This window comes from Rhipicephalus microplus, unplaced genomic scaffold (genome assembly GCF_043290135.1).
Source record: "Rhipicephalus microplus isolate Deutch F79 unplaced genomic scaffold, USDA_Rmic scaffold_40, whole genome shotgun sequence".
NCBI lineage: Eukaryota > Metazoa > Arthropoda > Arachnida > Ixodida > Ixodidae > Rhipicephalus > Rhipicephalus microplus.
The window spans coordinates 3,281,578-3,290,229 of record NW_027464613.1 but is presented as its reverse complement, the minus strand read 5'-3'; the positions used below and the strand labels follow the sequence as shown (position 1 = coordinate 3,290,229).

Here is an 8,652-nt window from a genome sequence, read left to right as displayed (position 1 = left end):
CGAACCTCCATCCTTTCTGTTAACATCCGATCGCGATAGCCAATTGCGTCACGGAGACAGTCGTGCTCCACTCTCACCACCATTAGAACATATCTTCAAAGCAACCAGCGCAAAGAAAAAAAAAGCGACACACCGTCCTCGGGTGGGCTCGAAACTCCAACTTTTCGGTTAACAGCCGATCGCGCTAGCCAATTGCGCCACGGAGACAGTCCTGCTCTACTCTCACCACCATCAGAACATATCTTCAAAGCTATCAGCCCAAAGAAAAAAAAAGCGCCGCACTACCCCCGGGTGGGCTCTAACCTCCAACCTTTCGGTTAACAGCCGATCGCGCTCGCCAATTGCGCCATGGAGACAGTCGTGCTCCACTCTCACCAACATCAGAACATATCTTCAAAGCTATCAGCCCAAAGAAAAAAAAGCGCCGCACCACCCCCGGCTGGGCTCGAACCTCCATCCTTTCTGTTAACATCCGATCGCGATAGCCAATTGCGCCACGGAGACAGTCCTGCTCCACTCTAGCCACCATCAGAACATATCTTTAAAGCTATCAGCCCAAAGAAAAAAAAGCAACACACCACTCCCGGGAGGGCTCGAACCTCCAACCTTTCGGTTAACAGCCGTTTGCGCTAGCCAATTGCGCCACGGAGACAGTCGTGCTCCACTCTCACCACCATCACAACATTTCTTCGGAGCTATCAGCCCAAAGAAAAAAAAGCGCCACACCACCACCGGCTGGGCTCGAACCTCCAACCTTTCGGTTAACAGCCGATCGCGCTAGCCAATGGCGCCACGGAGACAGTCGTGCTCCACGCTCACCACAGTCAGAACATTTCTTCAGAGCTATCAGCCCAAAGAAAAAAAAGCGCCGCACCAACACCTGGTGGGCTCGAACCTCCAAACTTTACGTTAACAGCGGATCGCGCTAGCCAATTGGGCCACGGAGACAGTCGTGCTCCACTCTCACCACCATTAGAATATATCTTCAAAGCTATCAGCGCAAAGAAAAAAGCAACGAACACTCCCGGGAGGGCTCAAACCTCCAAATTTTCGGTTCACAGCCGAACGTGCTGGCCAATTGCGCCACGGAGGCAGTCGTGCTCAGATCTGGCCACTGTGAGAACATGTCTCTGAAGTTATCAGCGCAAAGAAAAAAGCAACACACCACTCCCAGGAGGGCTCGAACCTCCAACCTTTACGTTAACAGCGGATCGCGCTAGCCAATTGGGCCACGGAGACAGTCGTACTCCACTCTCACCACCTTTAGAACATATCTTCAAAGCTATCAGCGCAAAGAAAAAAGCAACACACCACACCCGGGAGGGTTCAAACCTCCAATTTTTCGGTTAGCAGCCGAACGTGCAAGCCAATTGCGCCACGGAGACAGTCGTGCTCAGATCTGACCACCGTGAAAACATGTCTCTAAAGTTATCAGCGCAAAGAAAAAAGCAACACACCACTCCCAGGAGGGCTCCAACCTCCATCCTTTCGCTTAACAGCCGATCGCGCTAGCAAATTGCGCCACGGAGCCAGTCCTGCTATACTCTCACCACCATCAGAACATATCTTCAAAGCTATCAGCCCAAAGAAAAAAAAGTGCCGCACCACAACTGGGTGGGCTCGAACCTCCAACTTTTCGGTTAACTGCAGATCGCGCTAGCCAACTGCGCCACGAAGACAGTCGTGCTCCACTCTCACCACCGCCAGGACATTTCTTCAGAGCTATCAGCCCAAAAAAAAAGAAGCGCCGCACCACCCCCAGGTGGGCTCGAACCTCCAACCTTTCGGTTAACGGCCGAACGTGCTAGCCAATGGCGCCACGGAGACAGTCGTGCTCCACGCTCACCACCGTCAGAACATTTCTTCAGAGCTATCAGCCCAAAGAAAAAAAAGCGCCGCACCAACACCTGGTGGGCTCGAACCTCCAAACTTTCGGTTAACAGCCGATCGCGCTAGCCAATTGCGCCACGGAGACAGTCCTGCTCCACTCTCACCACCATCAGAACATATCTTCAAAGCTATCAGCCCAAAAAAAAAACACCGCACCACCACCGGGTGGGCTCGAACCTCCAACCTTTCGGTTAACAGTCGATCGCGCTAGCCAATTGCGCCACGGAGACAGTCCTGCTTCACTCTCACCACCATCAGAACATATCTTCAAAGCTATCAGCCCATAGAAAAAAGCCCGCACCACCACCGGGTGTGCTCGAACCTCCAACCTTTCGGTTAACGGCCGAACGCGCTAGCCAATGGCGCCACGGAGACAGTCGTGCTCCACGCTCACCACCGTCAGAACATTTCTTCAGAGCTATCAGCCCAAAGAAAAAAAAGCGCCGCACCAACACCTGGTGGGCTCGAACCTCCAAACTTTACGTTAACAGCGGATCGCGCTAGCCAATTGGGAAACGGAGACAGTCGTGCTCCACTCTCACCACCATTAGAACATATCTTCAAAGCTATCAGCGCAAAGAAAAAAGCGCCGCACCACCCTCGGGTGGGCTCCAACCTCCAACCTTTCGGCTAACAGCTGATCGCGCTAGCCAATTGCGCCACGGAGACAGTCACGCTCTACTTTCACCACCATCAGAACATATCTTTAAAGCTATCACCGCAAAGAAAAAAAGCGACACACCGTCCCCGGGTGGGCACGAAACTCCAAGCTTTCGGTAGACAGCCGATCACGCTAGCCAATTGCGCCACGGAGACAGTCATGCTCCACTCTCACCACCATCAGAACATATCTTCAAATCTATCAGCCCAAAGAAAAAAAAAGCGCCGCACTACCACCGGGTGGGCTCTAACCTCCAACCTTTCGGTTAACAGCCGATCGCGCTCGCCAATTGCGCCATGGAGACAGTCGTGCTCCACTCTCACCAACATCAGAACATATTTCCAGTGGACACGGGATCGGTGCTTCTGTACAAGCACTGAATCGCTTACCTTTTGCAATGCAGGTTCAGCTGGCATTCCTCGTGCCCTTCTTATCAAGTGCATCCTTAGGCGTGATATGCGCCCCTTCATTACCCTCGACGCTGGAACATCTAGGCGTCGGCGCGTCTGACGTGGTGATCTTTTCGCCTCGTGATTTCGCGCCCATGCCTACCCTGCCTATTCTTGATGGACTCGTCTTCAAGCAACCCCCCGGATCGACAGCAGCATCAACTTCAACCAAGTGTTTAAGAAGCCAGCGCAGCCCAAACCAATTCAGTGGACACGGGATCGGTGCTTCTGTACAAGCACTGAATCGCTTCCCTTTTGCAATGCAGGTTCAGCTGGCATTCCTCGTGCCCTTCTTATCAAGTGCATCCTTAGGCGTGATATGCGCTCCTTCATTACCCTCGACGCTGGAACATCTAGGCGTCGGCGCGTCTGACGTGGTGATCTTTTCGCCTCGTGATTTCGCGCCCATGCCTACCCTGCCTATTCTTGATGAACTCGTCTTCAAGCAACCCCCCGGATCGACAGCAGCATCAACTTCAACCAAGTGTTTAAGAAGCCAGCGCAGCCCAAACCAATTCAGTGGACACGGGATCGGTGCTTCTGTACAAGCACTGAATCGCTTCCCTTTTGCAATGCAGGTGTGTGCAAACGTTTCTTTATATGCAAAGAAAAATAACAACCTCTGCTTAATACTGGTCCCGTGTCCACGGGTGTTGTGTGAAGTGTTTTGTGAATGTTTTTTCATACCTTTTTTGCTGCTACGCGCTGGCGATGTTGAGAGCAACCCCGGGCCCCCTACCAAGCGTTCGGACACGCTCGGTGACATAGCATCCCTACCCGCAGATCCCGCGGAACAGATGAGGGTCATTTTCCAAATGCTCAAAGATGTTCACACCCGCTCACTGGAAAGTTCGAAGGTACAGACCGAATTAGCAGCTGATGTTAAAGCAAATAAATCTGGACAGAAATCCATCGAAACCAAGATCACTGCTATTCAGAACCGGCTTGAAGTACTGGAGGAAAATTATAAAAAACTAGAAGAACTTACCCAGGAAGTTAGTAGCATCCATACTCAGACAGATCAGCTTTCCGCTCAGGTATGCTCATTGCAAACACGCGTGCAGGATCACGATGACAGACTGCGACGCAACAACCTCATTTTCTACGGCATCCCAGATTCTGAAGAAACCTGGGCAATGACAGAGGAAAAAGTTATTTCCACTCTCAATTGCCACCTTTCTTCTCCCCTTTCCTCTGATGCCATTGAACGCGCGCATCGCTTGGGTACCTTCAGCCAGGGCAAATGTCGCCCAATCATAGTTAAATGCCTATCCTATAAAACAAAAGATGCGTTACTCGCGACACATATACACCTAAAGAAACATAACATCACTGTAGCAGAGGATTTTTCACCCGCTACACGTGCAGCTCGGAAAAAACTACTTGATTTTGCCAAGAGTCAACCAGGCCCCGTCAAGCATAAACTCAGCTACAACAAGCTGCTTCTGAACCAAAAATGCTACATGTACGACCCAAACAGTGATGCAATCATCAACATTCCAAATCGTAGTACACGAACCATTGCCCCGCCTGCAACTTCCAAGCCCTAGGAAAGCGCGAGGGGCAGTGGTCATGTGACTGTAGCTTCCATATCGGTCCTGTTTACTAATATCAGAAGTGTTCTTAACAAGTATAACTCTCTATCATCAGCGATCGACACATGCTCCGCTAAAATTATCGCGTTAACTGAAACTTGGCTCTGCGGGCAAGTGTGCGACTCCGAGATATTTTTAAACGCTCATCGCTTCTCACTTTTTCGTCGCGACCGTGGCACACAGAGAGGCGGTGGCGTACTTCTGGCTATTTCCAGCGATATCCCATCATCATCTGTACACGTTCATACTAATCTAGAAATGATATGGGCTGTGGTAACGCTTAGTCACCAGAGTGTAGTCATCGGGGTATGCTACCGCCCACCCTCACCCTCGCCTACATTCAGTAGCGAACTTCAAGATGCCATAAACGTTGTTAGTACGCGTTTCCCTACATCGCCGTTGCTCTTGCTGGGTGATTTCAATTTTCCCAACATAACCTGGAATTCCCATTCCCCTTTAATATTTCCGCTTTCGTCCCAAGCTCGCGAATTTTTAGACGTTTGCTCGGTATTTTCCTTACAGCAAATGTGTACACAAGCAACCAGAATAGTAGCTCACGCTGCAAACACATTAGACTTAATTCTAACAAACAGTTACGATATAATATCGCCCATAACGTACCTTCCGGGTCTTAGCGATCATTTGCTTCTACATGTTTCCATTAACTTAGCCCACCCGAAAACAAAGAAAAAGAAGAAAATCATTCGTGACTATAACAGAGGTGACTTTGAGGCAATCAACAATGACCTTTCTACCTTCACTGATCTTTTTCTTGACGGTTTTGACGATCGCAGTGTACAAACTAATTGGAATATGTTTTCAGATAAAATAATTCAACTCACTGAACAGTACATCCCACACCGCAGTGTAACCAACAACTCAAATGCACCCTGGTACAACAGCCATATCCGGCGTTTGTCAAACAGGAAAAAGCGTTTCTTTCGCGCCGCAAAACTTTCGCCTTCTAATGAACGTTGGGCTTTATATGCAACAGCGTCTACGTTGTACATTCAAGCCCTTCGAGATGCAAAAAAACATTTTCATTCCTATGTACTACCTTCCATGTTAACCACAAATGTTAAGAAATTCTGGCGAACTTTTAATCCCTCAACCGATGACGCTATCACACTGACCGATTCCTCTGGCGACCCCATTTCATCTGATATTTGTGCCTCAGTTTTTAACCGTACATTTGCTGAGAACTTTTCTGCCCATTCTGCTGTTAATAACCCCACAACAAACAGCCATACCTTTGAAAGTATGCCACCTATACTAATCAGTACACTTGGTGTTCTTGAGCTCATTGGTGGACTTAGCCTTCATTCAGCTCCCGGCTGTGATAATATTAGTAACAAGTTCTTGAAAAACACTTCGGCCTACGCTGCGTTAATCTTAACTAAACTTTTTCAACAGTCTCTTGATCAGTCCATTCTTCCAAATGAGTGGAAAATTGGGAAGGTCATTCCAATTCTCAAGTCTGGAAGCAAGACATCTCCACTTAACTATCGCCCCATTTCCTTAACCAGCACATGTTGTAAAATGTTTGAGCATATTATTTTCACTAACCTTGTCGGTTTTCTAGAATCCAACTCTTTTTTCTGTTCAGCACAACACGGTTTTAGAAAACATTACTCATGTGAAACTCAGCTAATAACCTTTACTCATGCGCTACATCAAGTACTAGATCGATCATCGATCATTGACTGCATATTTTTAGATTTTTCTAAGGCATTCGACAAGGTTTGTCATAAATTGCTACTGCTTAAACTAGACACGCTTAATATTGGTATTAATTTACTGAAATGGATTGAGTGCTTCCTTTTAAACCGCTCACAATTTGTTTCTTTTAATGGCTTTAACTCAGAGTTTACAGATGTCTATTCGGGAGTTCCTCAAGGTTCAGTCCTTGGGCCTTTATTATTCCTAATTTATATTAATGATCTTCCTTCCGTTGTTAACTCTAATATTCTCCTATTCGCGGATGACTGTGTTGTTTTTAGAGAGATAACGAACTCTAATGATGTTGCCTCACTTCAGTCTGATCTTGGCGCAATCGCAGACTGGTGCAGTGAATGGCTAATGCAACTAAATATTAATAAATGTAAAGTCATGCGTGTTTCCAGAAAATCTTCCCGTCCACCACCATACCACATTGATAACATTCATTTAGAATCAGTAACTTCATATAAATACCTCCGTGTTTACATTACTGCAAACCTAAACTGGTCTGCTCATATCGAGCACTTAATTAACAAAGCTAACCGCATGTTAGGCTATCTTCGTCGAAACTTTTATCACGTTCCTTCCTCCTTGAAACTCCTGCTCTATAAAACACTTATCCGATCGAAATTAGAGTATGCTACATCGGTGTGGGATCCCACCCATATCAACTTAATTACTGCTCTAGAGATGGTTCAGAACAACTCTGTACGTTTCATTCGCGCTAATTACAGTCGCACCGCCAGCATAACTTCTATGAAATCAGACCTTTCCCTCCCATCATTATCACTGCGCAGAAAAGTGTCACGCATTGCCTTGTTTCATAAAATGTATCATCATCCTGATCTGCGCGATCGACTCATCCCTCAACCATCTTATGTATCCCATCGCACTGATCGTCGTCACAAAGTTGGATTCGCTTCATGTAATACTGAGTACTTTTATCAATCATTTCTACCACGAACCTCTCGCGATTGGAATGGCCTTCCCGCTGACATTGTAAACATTAAACACTGTAAACATTTTCGCAATTCTGTAGCTAATATTGTATACTCAGGCTCTTTCTAACTTATAGTGCGTCTCTATTGTACTTGCATATTTTGTTCCTTTTATTTTGTTACCTTTTTGTGCTTTTACCACTCCCCCTCTGTAATGCCTCTGGCCCTGAGGGGTATAATAAAATGAAATGAAATGAAATGAAATATCTTCAAAGCTATCAGCCCGAAGAAAAAAAAGCGCCGCACCACCCCCGGCTGGGCTCGAACCTCCATCCTTTCTGTTAACATCCGATCGCGATAGCCAATTGCGTCACGGAGACAGTCGTGCTCCACTCTCACCACCATTAGAACATATCTTCAAAGCAACCAGCGCAAAGAAAAAAAAAGCGACACACCGTCCTCGGGTGGGCTCGAAACTCCAACTTTTCGGTTAACAGCCGATCGCACTAGCCAATTGCGCCACGGAGACAGTCCTGCTCTACTCTCACCACCATCAGAACATATCTTCAAAGCTATCAGCTCAAAGAAAAAAAAGCGCCGCACCACTACCGGGTGGGCTCGAAACTCCAACCTTTCGGTTAACAGTCGATCGTGCTAGCCAATTGCGCCACGCAGACAGTTCTGCTTCACTCTCACCACCATCAGAACATATCTTCAAAGCTATCAGCCCATAGAAAAAAGCCGGCACCACCACCGGGTGTGCTCGAACCTCCAACCTTTCGGTTAACGGCCGAACTCGCTAGCCAATTGCGCCACGGAGACAGTCCTGCTCCACTCTAGCCACCATCAGAACATATCTTTAAAGCTATCAGCCCAAAGAAAAAAAAGCAAGACACCACTCCCGGGAGGGCTCGAACCTCCAACCTTTCGGTTAACAGCCGATTGCGCTAGCCAATTGCGCCACGGAGACAGTCGTGCTCCACTCTCACCACCATCAGAACATTTCTTCGGAGCTATCAGCCCAAAGAAAAAAAAGCGCCACACCACCACCGGGTGGGCTCGAACCTCCAACCTTTCGGTTAACAGCCGATCGCGCTAGCCAATGGCGCCACGGAGACAGTCGTGCTCCACGCTCACCACAGTCAGAACATTTCTTCAGAGCTATCAGCCCAAAGAAAAAAAAGCGCCGCACCAACACCTGGTGGGCTCGAACCTCCAAACTTTACGTTAACAGCGGATCGCGCTAGCCAATTAGGCCACGGAGACAGTCGTGCTCCACTCTCACCACCATTAGAACATATCTTCAAAGCTATCAGCGCAAAGAAAAAAGCAACGAACACTCCCGGGAGGGCTCAAACCTCCAAATTTTCGGTTCACAGCCGAACGTGCTGGCCAATTGC

The 8,652-nt window shown here is 47.9% G+C and overlaps 1 long non-coding RNA gene across 1 annotated transcript; it reads right to left on the bottom strand.

Annotated features, from left to right (window-relative positions):
• Positions 1–3,133: 3,133 nt before the first annotated feature.
• Positions 3,134–5,652, bottom strand: LOC142786947 (uncharacterized). Its single transcript, XR_012889205.1, has 3 exons — positions 5,438–5,652; positions 3,989–4,129; positions 3,134–3,842 (listed from the first exon to the last, which is right to left on the bottom strand). It is a non-coding gene; the product is annotated as an uncharacterized LOC142786947 (long non-coding RNA).
• Positions 5,653–8,652: the final 3,000 nt, after the last annotated feature.